This window comes from Callorhinus ursinus, unplaced genomic scaffold (genome assembly GCF_003265705.2).
Source record: "Callorhinus ursinus isolate GAN/ISIS: 27379988/994484 unplaced genomic scaffold, GSC_fseal_2.0 scaffold1, whole genome shotgun sequence".
NCBI classification, from domain to species: domain Eukaryota; kingdom Metazoa; phylum Chordata; class Mammalia; order Carnivora; family Otariidae; genus Callorhinus; species Callorhinus ursinus.
The window spans coordinates 110,773,350-110,786,320 of NW_027397063.1; the positions used below are offsets into that span (position 1 = coordinate 110,773,350).

At 37.5% G+C, this 12,971-nt stretch overlaps 1 protein-coding gene across 2 annotated transcripts in view; it reads right to left on the reverse strand.

Annotated features, from left to right (window-relative positions):
* The window catches only part of RASA2 (RAS p21 protein activator 2), a 124,425-nt gene that overhangs the window by 9,849 nt on the left and 101,605 nt on the right, over nt 1–12,971 (reverse strand). The gene's annotated exons all lie outside the window — the stretch shown is intronic.

Genomic DNA, 12,971 nt, shown 5'->3' on the forward strand with positions numbered 1-12,971 from the left:
GATTAATGGGGACACAGGGACACGGACACACACACACACACACACACACACACACACCAGGATGATTAATGGGGACATGGACACACACACACACACACACACACACACACACACCCCAGGATGATTAACAGGTCAGCTGCGTCTGGAAGAGCTCCCCCTCCCTCAGCTTGTCCCAAGCGGCAGTCAACAGAGGTTTGTTTCCCAGGCTAAGCAGCAATGGTGCCTACTGGGGTGGCAGAGCGGTGCCCGTCACAGCTAGTCGCTGGCCCTCAGGAGGGAAGGAGAGCACGCACACCAGAAGACGAGCAGCAGGCTTGCCCCTCGGCAGCCTGTCCTGTACCTCCCTCACAACCACTGGCAGTAAGCTACCGAACACTCAAGCAGGTGAACAGAGTGTAAAAACACACAGATGAGCAAATTGCCAAAAAGATCACCAAACGATGAGGGAAATCAGCACCCTGAGAGAGACACACAGACACAACAAAGAGGGTAACCTTTGAGGAAATGAAGGATACAATGAAGTACCTATGGGTACTGATCTACATGGAGTAGCACCACAGAGATTCCAGAGAATTTAGTAATTTTGCAGGAAGTTTCTATCTTTAGATTTGTTTAACACACACAGCAATCACATACCCTAGAACTGCTGTATTTGTTCATTTCTGGGCAAATTATAACATAGCATATGTAGAGAAAGTATATTGCTTCCAGGCACATATACTATCATGATGTCATCAGAGTTACCTTCACAGTTACTAGTGTTAACTGGAATGAACTGCAAGGTGATTAGATTTTACTGAGGCCTCTCCAAAAATACAGTACAAAAGGACAAAGAAACAGAAAGTTAAAAAAGTTAAGAGCCATGACGGATGGATGTATAAATTTCAATACCTAATAAGAATTCCAGAAACAGACCAGAAAGAGTGTTCAGGAGAAAATGACCAATGAAAATGTCCCAGAGATTAAAAAAAAACAAAACAGGAATCTCCAGACTGAAAGGATCCAACAAGTGCTGAGCAGCACGGAAGGAAAAAGTCCATAACCTCACACTGGGGAGTAAAATACTAGAACTTGAAGGCTAAAGAAAAATAAGAGTTACTAGGAAAAAAAAAAATAAGAGTTACTAGGGAGAGGAATCAAGACACAATCAGACTGACATCAAAATTCTCACGAGCAACAATGGAAACTAGCAAACCATCTTCAAAGTTCTCAGGGAAAATGATTTTAAATTGTCTATCATTCAAGAGTAAGGGTGAAATAGACTTTTTTTAAAAACCATGCATGGACTCAGAAAATATACCAGCCATAAAGCCTACTGAAATAATTCTTTGAGGAAGCACTCTTGCAAAATAAGTAATAAATGCAGGAAAAGGCAAATATGTAAGAAATAGTGCTGAGCAAAGAAATCAGCAAAACTGACAAATATGGATAGAAAATCATGAAAGAATAATGTAAGAAGGGAAAAGAAAAAGAGAATCTAGTCTTAACAGTTCCATATGACTTCATTATGGAGATGCTTGGGAAATAACAAATTGAAAGCAACCTATTATCCTTTTCCTAAGTGAATGGGGACTTTGACTTACTGTAGACATTAAGTTAAACATCTAAGTTTAAATTTGTTAACAATCTTAGAGTACAAATAGGATGCCCAAATTCTCTCACGGGGTGGGGGACGGAGGGGGAGAAAGCATGCAATCAAGGGCTTGATTATTCCAAAAAAAGGCAGGAAAGGAAAAATAAACCTAATGAACAGAAAAGCCTAGTAAATAGAGAATACAAAACAAAGCAGTAATCACAGTAATCACAATAAATGTGAGTGCATTAAATTTCCCCTTAAGGGGCGCCTGGCTGGCTCAGTCATTAAGCGTCTGCCTTCGGCTCAGGTCACGATCCCAGGGTCCTGAGTTTGAGCCCCGCATCAGGCTCTCTGCTCAGCAGAGAGCCTGCTTCTCCCTCCCCCCTGTCTGCAGCTCCCCCTGCTTATGCTGTCTCTGTGTCAAATAAATAAATAAAATCTTAAAAAAAGATGAACGAAACCCAGTTTCAGTTAAAATTTCTATGACCTCTTCAAAAAGTTGAACCTAGAGTTACCATATGACTCACCAATTCCATCCCTAGGCGTATATACCCAAAAGAACCAAAAAACATTATATCCACACAAAAGCTTATACAGGAATATTCAGAGCAGAATCATTCACAATAGGAAAAAACCGGAAACAATCTGTCCAACTTCTGAATGGATAAACAAGATCTGGCTTATATCCATACAATGTAATATTATTCAGCCATAAAAGGAATAAAGTACTGACTCAGGCTATATCATGGATGAGCTTGGAAGACATTATGCTAAGAGAAAGAAGCCACTCTTAAAAGGTTATATATTTTTCTGGGTTTTATGCACAAACAATGAATCATGGAACACTACATCAAAAACTAATGATGTAATCTATGGTGATTAACATAACAATAAAGATTCTCTAACAGAAAAAAAGTTATATATTTTATATGAGTCCATTTATAGGAAATGCCCAGCATAGGCAAATCCACAGACATAGAAAGTAAATAGTTGGTTGTTAGGAGCTAGGAGAATGGAAGTGTGGAGAGTGACTGCTAATAGGCAGAGGGCTTCTTTCTGGGGTGAGAAAATGTCCTGGAACTAGTGATCTTACAACTTTGTGAATATAACAAAAAAAGTTTTCTGGGATTTGAAGTAGGACTGTGTTAAAATCAGGATAAATTTGAGAAGTTTGAGAAATGACTTCTTAAAAAATACTGAATTTTCAAATCCAAAAACATGATGTACACCTTTTATGCCTTCCTTATTTTATCTTAACAATGTTCTACAGTTTTCAGTGCAGAAGCCTTGTACTTCTCTGGTTAATTTATTCCTAATTATTTTGCGGGGGGGCACTGTAAATGGTATTTTAAAAATTTCATTTTCTAACCATTTCCTTCCAGTGTATAGAAATACAGTTGATTTGTATATATGAATCATGTATTCCATGGCCTCACTAAATTCATTTATTGGTTCAAGTACTTGTTTTGAAGATTCCTTAGGATATTCTACATATGCCTTCTCCTCCCCCTTTTTTGGCCTTATTACATTACCACCTCCAAGACAATGCTGAGTAGAAATGATCTAAGTAGATAATCCTTGCTTTGCTCCTGATCTTGGATATGATGTTCTCTTTATTTTATTTATTGATATGACTGTGTTTAAGCTATCATTTTGCTATTTCTTGTTACATTTTGTTTCCTATTTATTGCATCTGATTTTTGCTCCTCTGTTCTTCCCCTCCTGCCGTATTTATTTATTTATTTTTTGGGTAAAGGAGAGGGGATGGGCTATACTTTTTTCTAAAAATGTTTTTGTTCTAGCGATTATAGTATATAGCCCTGATTATGGTCTACTTAAAATTAAAAAATTAAAATTATTGTGTCACTTCACATAAAATATAAGGGCTTTGCAAATAATTTACTCCAGTCCTGTATTTTACATCTACATTTATTATAAACTGTGCAATTCGTTACAAATTTTGCTTATTAAACAGTTGCTTTTTAAGGAAAATGAGAGAAAAGACATTCTTACATTTACCTACATATTTACCATTTCCAGTGTTCTTCATTCCTTCCTGTTGATCTAAGTTTCCATCTGGTGTTATTTCACTTCAGCCTGAAGAATTTCCTTTAGCATTCCTACAGTGAAAACCTGTTTGCAATGGAGTCTCCCAGCTTTCATTTACCTAAAGGATATTTTCATTTTTAAAGTAAATTTTCACTAGAATTCTAGGTTGAGCGTTTTATTTTCCTCAGCATTTTAAAGAGGTCATTCTATTGTCTTTTTGCTTTGGTTGCTTCTTATGAGAAGTTAGCTGTCAAGTGTATTGTTGTTCTCCTGTATACAATTTGTCTTCTGTTCTTCCGCTTGAGATTTTTCTGTATCTCTTTGGTTTAATTTAATTATATATGTCTAAGTGTGATTTTCTTTGTATTTATCACACTTGGAGGTCAGAGTTTCTTAGATCTGTAAAATAATGTTTTTCACCACATCTGAGGCCATTATTTCTTTAAATATTTTTCTGCTCTACTCTTTACTCTCCTTCTGACACCAACCAGGCACATGTTAGGCTGTCTGATATTGTTCCAAAAGCCACTGAGGTTCTATTGTTTGTTTGTTTTCTCTCCTAGTCTTTTTTCTCTGTGTTCCCAGATTGGATAATTTCTACTAATCTATCTTCAAGTTCCCTGAACTTTTCTTTAATATTTCAGTTGAAAATATTGCACTTCTAGATTTCCATTTGATTCCTTTTAATAGTTTCGAGTGTTTCTTTTGCTGAAATCCTTCGTTTCTTTACTCATGACTATCTTTTACAGTAAGTCCTTCAAGTACTTGTAATACTTGTAAAAAAGATGAACAGAAATTTCATCTGTTCATGTCTGTATGTCCTATTTTACTGTTTCTTCTCAAACTTGTTAATTTTTCATTGTATACTGGACCTAAGGAATGACACACTGTAGAGACTGGATTCAGTTACCTTCCCTTGAACAGTTACATTAGTTAAATCACTCTGAGACTTGGTTTTATACCTTAATCTTAGGACAGTCTTTACTGCTGAGCCACTGCCTTTTTGCTATTTCAATGAAAACCCCAGGGTGTTCATTAAGCCCTTCTAAAATTCCAAAATGTTTCTCCTGGGGAGAAAAGGAATTGAAATTTCTGTTCATCTTTTTAAGTCTTTCCCGATACTACTTTTTAGTAGCTTCTTTGCACTTCCCCCTTGCATACGCAGGTGAAGAGTCAGCCAAGGATTCCCAGGGAGTTCATATACACATTGGAAGGCTCATCCTCTTTTCTCCTCAATTTCCAGCTCCTCTTGAACTGTATCTTCTAGTACCTCAAGCCAATAAAACTGTGGCTTCCTACTTGAATTTCAGCCATCTCACACTGCACAGGTTAGGAGTGCCTTCAGAGAGAAAAGCCATATAATAATATTCCAGCATGTCTCCCATTTTTGAGGGTCAAATCCCTCAGAGTTGTCCTATATAGTCTTCCAAGTTAATTGGATAATTTCTACTAATCTATGTTATCTATGAAAGAATTAGTCTAATACTGACACACTGCAATTTACTGTGTGTTGCTTTATTGCACTTCACAGATACTGTGTTTTTTTATAAATTGAAGGCCTGTGGTAACCCTGCATCAAGCAAGTCTATTGGTACCATTTTTCCAACAGCATTTGCTCTTTTTGTGTCTGTGTCACATTTTGGTAATTCTCACAATATTTCAAACTTTCCATTATTATATTTGTTATGGTGATTAGTGATCTTTGATATTACTACTCTAATTCTTCTGGGGTACCATGAATTATGCCCATATAAGACAGCAAACTTAATTGATAAATGTTGTGTGTGTTCTCAATGTTCTACCAACGAGCCATTCTCCCATGTCTCTCCCTCTCCTTGGTCCTCCCTATTCTCTGAGACACAACAATACTGAAATTAGGCCAATTAATAACCCTACCATCGCCTCTAAGTGTTCAAGTGGAAGGGAGAGTTGTACATCTCACTTTAAATCAAAAGCTAGAAATTATTAAGCTTAGTGAGGAAGGAATGTCAAAAGCCAAGAGAGGCCAAAAGCTAGGCCTTCTTGTGCCAAACAGCCAAGTTGTGAATGCAACAGAAAAGCTCTTGAAGGAAATTAACAGTGTGACTCCAGGGAATACATGAATGATAAGAAACTGAAACAGCCTTATTGCTGATATGGAGACAGTTTTAGTAGTCAGAACAGATGATCACACCAGCTACAACATTTCCTTAAGCCAAAGCCTAATCTAGAGCAAGGCCCTAACTCTCTTCAATTCTATCAAGGCTAACAGAAGTGAGGAAGCTGCACAAGAAGTTTGAAGCTAGCAGAAAAAGAAGGAAAGAAGCTTGTGCTTCTACATAGCACAAAAGTACAGAGTGAAGCTGCAAGTGCTGACGTAGAAGCTGCAGCAAGTTATTTAGAAGATCTAGCTAAGATAATTGATAAAGGTGGCTATACTAAACAACAGATATTCCATGTAGATAAAAGTCTTATACTGGAAGAAGATGCCATCTAGGACTTTCACAACTAGAGAGAAGTCAATGCCTGGCTTCAAGGCTTCAAAGCCTTAAAGGACAGGCTCTCTTGTTAGGAACAAATGTAGCTGACTTTAAGTTGAAGCCAATGCTCATTTACATTCTAAAAATCCTAAGGCCCTTAAAAATTATGCTAAATCTACTCTGCCTGTGCTCTATAATTGGAACAAAGCCTGGATGACAGCACATCTGTTTACAACATAACGTAGTCTATATTTTAAGCCAACTGTTCAGACTTACTGCTCAGAAAAAGACATTCCTTTCAAAATATTAAGGCTCCTGACAATGTACCCAGTCACCCAAGTGCTCCGATGAGGATATACAACGAGATTAGTGTTGTTTTCGTGCCTGCTAACACAACATCCATTCTGTAGCCCATGGATCAAGGAGTAATTTTGACTTTAAAGTCTTAACAGTTAACATTTCATAAGGCTATAGCTGCCACAGATGGTGGTTCCTCTGAAGGATCTGAGCAACATAACTGAAACCTTCTGGAAAGGATTTACCATTCTAGATGCCATTAAGAACATTTGTAATTTTTAAGAAGTCAAAATATCAACATTAACAGGAGTTTGGAAGAAAGTTGATTCTAGCCCTCCTTGATAACTTTGAGTGGTTTAAGACTTCAGTGGAGGAAGTAACTGCAGATGTGTTGGAAGGAACATGAGAACTAGAGTTAGAAGTGGAGCCTGAAGATGTGACTGACCTACCGTAATTTCAAGGTAAAACTTTAATGGATGAGGAGTCTTATTACGGATGAGCAAAGAAAGTAGTTTTTTTTTTAAATAAAGATTTTATTTATTTATTTGAGACAGAATGAGAGAGAGAGAGCATGAGAGCGGGGAGGGTCAGAGGAAGAAGCAGACTCCCTGCTGAGCAGGGAGCCCGATGCGGGACTCGATCCCGGGACTCCAGGATCATGACCTGAGCTGAAGGCAGTCGCCTAACCAACTGAGCCACCCAGGCGCCCCAAGAAAGTAGTTCTTGAAATGGAATCTACTCTTGTGAAGACTAGTAAAATGACAACAGGACTTAGAGCATTATCTAAACTTAATTAATAAAGCAGTGGAAGAGTTTGAGAGGATGGACTTGGATTTTTTTTTTTTTTTTTAAGATTTTATTTATTTGGGGACGCCTGGGTGGCTCAGTTGGTTAAGTGACTGCCTTCGGCTCAGGTCATGATCCTGGAGTCCCGGGATCGAGTCCCACATCGGGCTCCCTGCTCAGCAGGGCGTCTGCTTCTCCCTCTGACCCTCCCCCCTCTCATGTGCTCTCTCTCTCTCTCTCTCATTCTCGCTCTCTCAAATAAATAAATAAATAAAATCTTAAAAAAAAAAAGCTTTTATTTATTTGACAGAGACACAGCGAGAGAGGGAACACAAGCAGGGGGAGTGGGAGAGGGAGAAGCAGGCCTCCTGCTGAGCAGGGAGCCCGATGCGGGGCTCCATCCCAGGACCCCGGGACTATGACCTGAGCCAAAGGCAGTCGCCTAATGACTGAGCCACCCAGGTGCCCCTGACTCGGATTTTGAAAGAAGTTCTACTGTGGGTAAAATGCTATCAAACAGCATCACATGCTACAGAAAAATCATTTGTGAAAAAAACAACTGATGTGGCAAATTTCATAGTTGTCTCATTTTATGAAATTGCCAGAGCTACCCACCCTTCAGCAATCACCACCCTGAGTAGCCAGCAGCCAAACTACAAGGCAAGACCCCTCCACCAGCAAAAAGATTACAACTTGCTGAAAAACTCAGAAGATGGTATTTTTTTAAGCAAAGTATTTTTAAATTAAGGTACACATTGTCTTTTTTAGACATAATGCTATTGCACACTTAATAGACCACAGTAGAGCATAAAGGTAACTTTTATATACATTGGGAAGCCAAAAAATTCATTTGACTCACTTTACTGTGAATTAGCTTTATTGCTGTGGTCTGGAGCCAAACCCACCGTGTCTCTGAGGTATGGCTGTACACGCTCCTTCACTATGAAAACCCCGGGTCTGTTTTTAAAAGGTCCCTTCAGCAGTGTAGTTGTGTAAGCTCGAGTCCCTGGAGTTATCCTTGTCTTGCCTCTTTCTCACTCTTCATATCTGATCCTCTAGCAAAGCACCTGAGTACTATCTTTACAAAGACCCAGAATGTGAGGGGCGCCTGATGGCTCAGTCGTTAAGTGTCTGCCTTTGGCTCAAGTCGTGATGGGTTTGAGCCCCGCATCGGGTTCCCTGCTCGGTAGGAAGCCTGCTTCTCCCTCTGCCTGACACTCCCCTGGCTTGTGCTCTCTCTCTGTCAAATAAATAAAAACTTAAAAAAAAAAAAGATACAGAATGTGATCCACTTTTATTGCCTCCATTGCTACCAACCGGTCCAAGCCATTATCTTTGCTCCCTTGAACTATTACAATGCCTCTTAACTGGTCTTCTCACCCCCTTCAATCTATTCTCCACGTAGTATGAGTGGTTGATCCTATTAAAACATAAGTCAAATGATGTAATTCCTCTCTTTAAAGCTCTCCAATGCCTTTCCATCTTTGACTCAGAGTAGAAGTTTTAGAATGGCCCACAAAGCCCTAAAAATATCTAGCTTCTCCATGACCTTTTTGACCTAAGTTCCTAGGACTACCCTTTTACTCTTTTTCCCCCCCTTAGCCACAAGAGCTTTCTCTTATCTCTTGAATACTCTAGGCATGCTTCTGTTTCACGGCCTTTGTACTGGCTGCTGTTAACTATGCATCATTATTACCCCAAATATCCACATGACTCACTCCCTTATCATCTTTGGGTCTTTGTTCAAATGACACTTTCTTAGTGAAGCCCTCCCTGGCTAGACTTTTTAATACTGCAACTCTCCTCATAAGCCAATCATTCTCTATTCCCTTTCTCTGCTTTATTTTTGTCCACCTCATTTCCAATATACTATATACTTTTTTTGTTCATCATCTATCACTTAAAATTCCACAAGGGCAAAAATTTTGGTATGTTTTGTTTACTACTGTTTTCTCTAGAGCCTAGGACAGCATCTGGCACATACTAGGCACTCAATAAAATATTTGTTGAGTGAATGTATGACTGCAACATTGGTGTTCTTTAGCTACCAAAGAAAAAAATGCTGCAGAACGCAGTGTGTAAAAATATGAGCAGGTGAAAATGAATTCAACCTAAATGTACTGAGATTTATGTTTCAAACATCATCAAAGTTTCTTTTATATTGTCCATAGGCTATATGAACTGGAACATTTGATATCACATGGAAGTTCTGTACGCTGTATGTGTCTGTGTATATCAGGTCTCCCAAGAGTAGACAATACCTAATCAAGTTTGGAGAACACAGAATGGATTTCAGAGATGAATCTGTTAATAATCTATTATTAGTACTCTTGGTGGAAATTTGGGAAACCTAGAGCAGTGGTTCTTAAAGTAATTCAGATGATAATATATCTGGAAGACATGGTGCTCTTTGAAGAACACCATTTATTAAGAACATTTACGACATGGTTTAATGAAGATAGTAAAAAATGGTCCCTGACATTGAGGATCTCACAGACTAGAAGAAGAGGCAGACAAAAGTAAGGACTACATGGTGTGACAGGAGTTATTCCTAAGGTGATAAAGAAACAGAATAAGGGAATAGCTCAACTGAAGTGGCTAGAGGCTTATAACTGACTTCCATAAACAGCTGATAATTGATCTGAGGCTTAAAAGGACAACAAATTACACAGGTGAAGAAGGAAAGAAAGGAATTTCTAGGTATAGCATATGCAAAAGCATGAAGGTAAAAGAGCACATGTTAAAGAGGCTGGAAGTCAATAACTCATTTGATTTCAGCATACAACTAGAAGAACTTTTATTTATAGAAGATGACTACACTGCAATATAGCAATATAAAACCATAATCACAAGCATACATATTCATAAAAAACTGTCAATATAATCATGACTGATTGCTGAGTGCCCTACAATACTCATTTGCCACACATTAATCTAGTTGTATTGAAGATAAGTTGCATACTATTACTTGTTAGTGATTACCTAAGCAGGCATCAAAACCTTAACAACTTACTTAGGAAAGACCCTTAAAATTGAGGACATTCTATTAATTCCTTTTCCAGGAAAATGGGAAAAGACCATACTATTTGATTCTAAGTAATAAAAATACTTGGTTCAGAATACTAGTGTCCAGTAAGAGGCAGAGTGAAAGACCCAATGATTTAGAGCCATTTATAGAAAATCTGGGAGAGACTCTTTCAGACACCAAAGTCACATAGCAAGTGTAGCAAGAGATTTAACTAGGAGTCTTGGCTATCCAGAAACAGCAAGGAAATAGGAAGTAAGCAAAACATTTGCTTGAACAATCAGAGACTCCAAAGCCCATGCATTTCCTCCACAGAGGAAAGTTCTTAAATCTTCCATCAGCCTTTTAATCTTAAACATAATTTTAACAAACACAGTACCTGTATCCTCATTCAGTGTATTTGTGGTAAAAAATCGAGCTGGGTGATGAAGGTGGGAGTGGGATGTTACATTATGGTTCACTGACAGCACAAGAAATTTAAAGTAACAGCCTGAATATAAAGGGGATAGAGAAAAACTGTATAAAGCAAACACAGGAACACAAAAGCACAGCAGTCCAAGGCATTTAGCTGGGGAGTAAACAGCTGCACACACCCATTAAGCAGCTCTGAAAACAACACTAAATCAAAGCACTACATAATAAGTAATATTTCAATGACAGCCCCAAGTCATCTAAAAATGTTAACTTACGTTCAATGAATTCTTTTTTAGAAGGCAGGGAAGCATGTAATACATTTTGGAAAAATCCATCAAAATAGTTAAAACAAAAGGCATGGATGCTTAAAACTGTAGGTTTTGATACATAATACTGAAACTTCATATAATAGAGCTTATTCCTCCAATGTCATTCCAGTAGGTTAAATTTCTTAAGGCCTGAAAACAATGTAATTTCTAATGTGTCTATTTTATACCTAGAGCAGCCTAATCACTCTATAGAATTTTATCCTCATAAGATCACTAGCTAGAACAGAGGTTCTTAAGAACTGTAGATGAACTCTGATCTACAAACTCACTGAAAGTATATGCAAAATTTTGTATCTAGTTTGTATGTGCATTTTTCTGGAGGAAAAAGGCCAAAGCTATCACCTGATTATCTTAAAGTTCTAAGCCAAAAAAAGACTTTAGAATACTAGTTTAGATTAGAAAATACTTTAAATGAGGAAAAAACAGCTAATTTATTCATGGAGAATGACTAACTTAAATTTTATTTCAATGTACTGTTAATGTAAACATAACTAGCATATTACGACAGCTACTTTTTTAAAGTTGCTATATATGTGAGAGCATTTATATAGTATTCAACATAAGCTATAACTTCTAAAACACTGCCATAACAAATTATCTGGGTGCCTAAAAATAAAATGACTTTGGTTTCTTATATCTTACTAATACATTTGGCTATATGTAATCATTTTGGTAGAGCCATAATAAGGAATTATGAAACAATTTTTCTTATCACTCTACTCTTCAAAAATCTCCACTGAAGCATTCTACTTAGTTGAATCTACATTCTCTTGAAAGCACCCAATGGCTGGTGTTTGCTATCATTTCAGAATTTACAGCAGAAGCTCTCCTAACAGATCTTTACCTAACAGAGCTAATGTATTAACTGAGGCTCTCCATGTACACTGTAAAACATAACAAATGATGCTCATGGGATGCTGAATGCTTGTGGTTAACTAGGCTACTATCTGTTAAGACTGCAACCTTCTGTTTCCATTGGTTAGGCTGTTTTGTTTATCAACTCCGCTGGGTTGTTCCCAAACCTATTTATGCGATTTTTCCATGTTATAATAATTTACTTAAATATATGTAAAGTGACAAAATAAGTGCTCCCTATTAAGAGGTTTACTGTTTATTTGAAAATCAGGTGAGTGCTTTGAGAAGCTTCAAAAAAGGAGATCCACACCCATATAAATAAAGTTGATTTATATAGGGGGTGAGACACCTATAAAAGAGTAGGGGTGACTATCATGAAATCTAATAGGATTCTGTACTTGGATTGCTTTTTCAAGTATTTAAGTTCTAGATTCACTTTGGAGAAATCAACCAGAAAACTGATGCATTATGGGTATATTTACACAAGAAAGACAAAGGGGAAATCCAATCTATAGATCCATATTCAAAGAAAAGATCTTGATTCTCTATCAAAAAATCTGGTAAACAAATATATATATATATATTTAAGATATGTATGTACCTTTTTGTCTGTTTTTAAATGATTCTTGCTTTAAGTGAACATCTTTGTATCCTGATCATCGCGAATAAAGGGGATTCTACTAAATGTGATCCATGATTTAGTTATTAAGTTGTTCTTGCTAAGATACCAGAAGGAGCTAGTGGCCTTCTGTGGATCATGCCTTACCCCAAAGGAATGAACTTAAAAAGTGGAATTTTAAGCACCGTGTCAGTCCACTCAGGGACAAACTGTGCCTTTCTGAATCGCTCAAACCACACTGTAGGAAGATGGCTTTCTTTATCCAAACAGCCCACTGTGCAATCTCATTAAATCATTAGGTAAATCTTTAAAATTTCCATATTGAAGTTAGCTTGGCCAACAGTCTAGAATGAATCTGATAACTGTAGAAGGAATCACAATTTTTGGTATGACTGGAAATTTTTAGCTGATGCTATCCAGCAAACCACTGAAATACTTTCATTTATTAGATACTGATTCTTACCAATTTGGCTCTGAGAGTTAAAAGAAACTTCCAAGTTCTGGATAACGAATTTACCAGGGATTTTTTCGAAAACAGAGCATATGTGAGGAAAAAAATTGA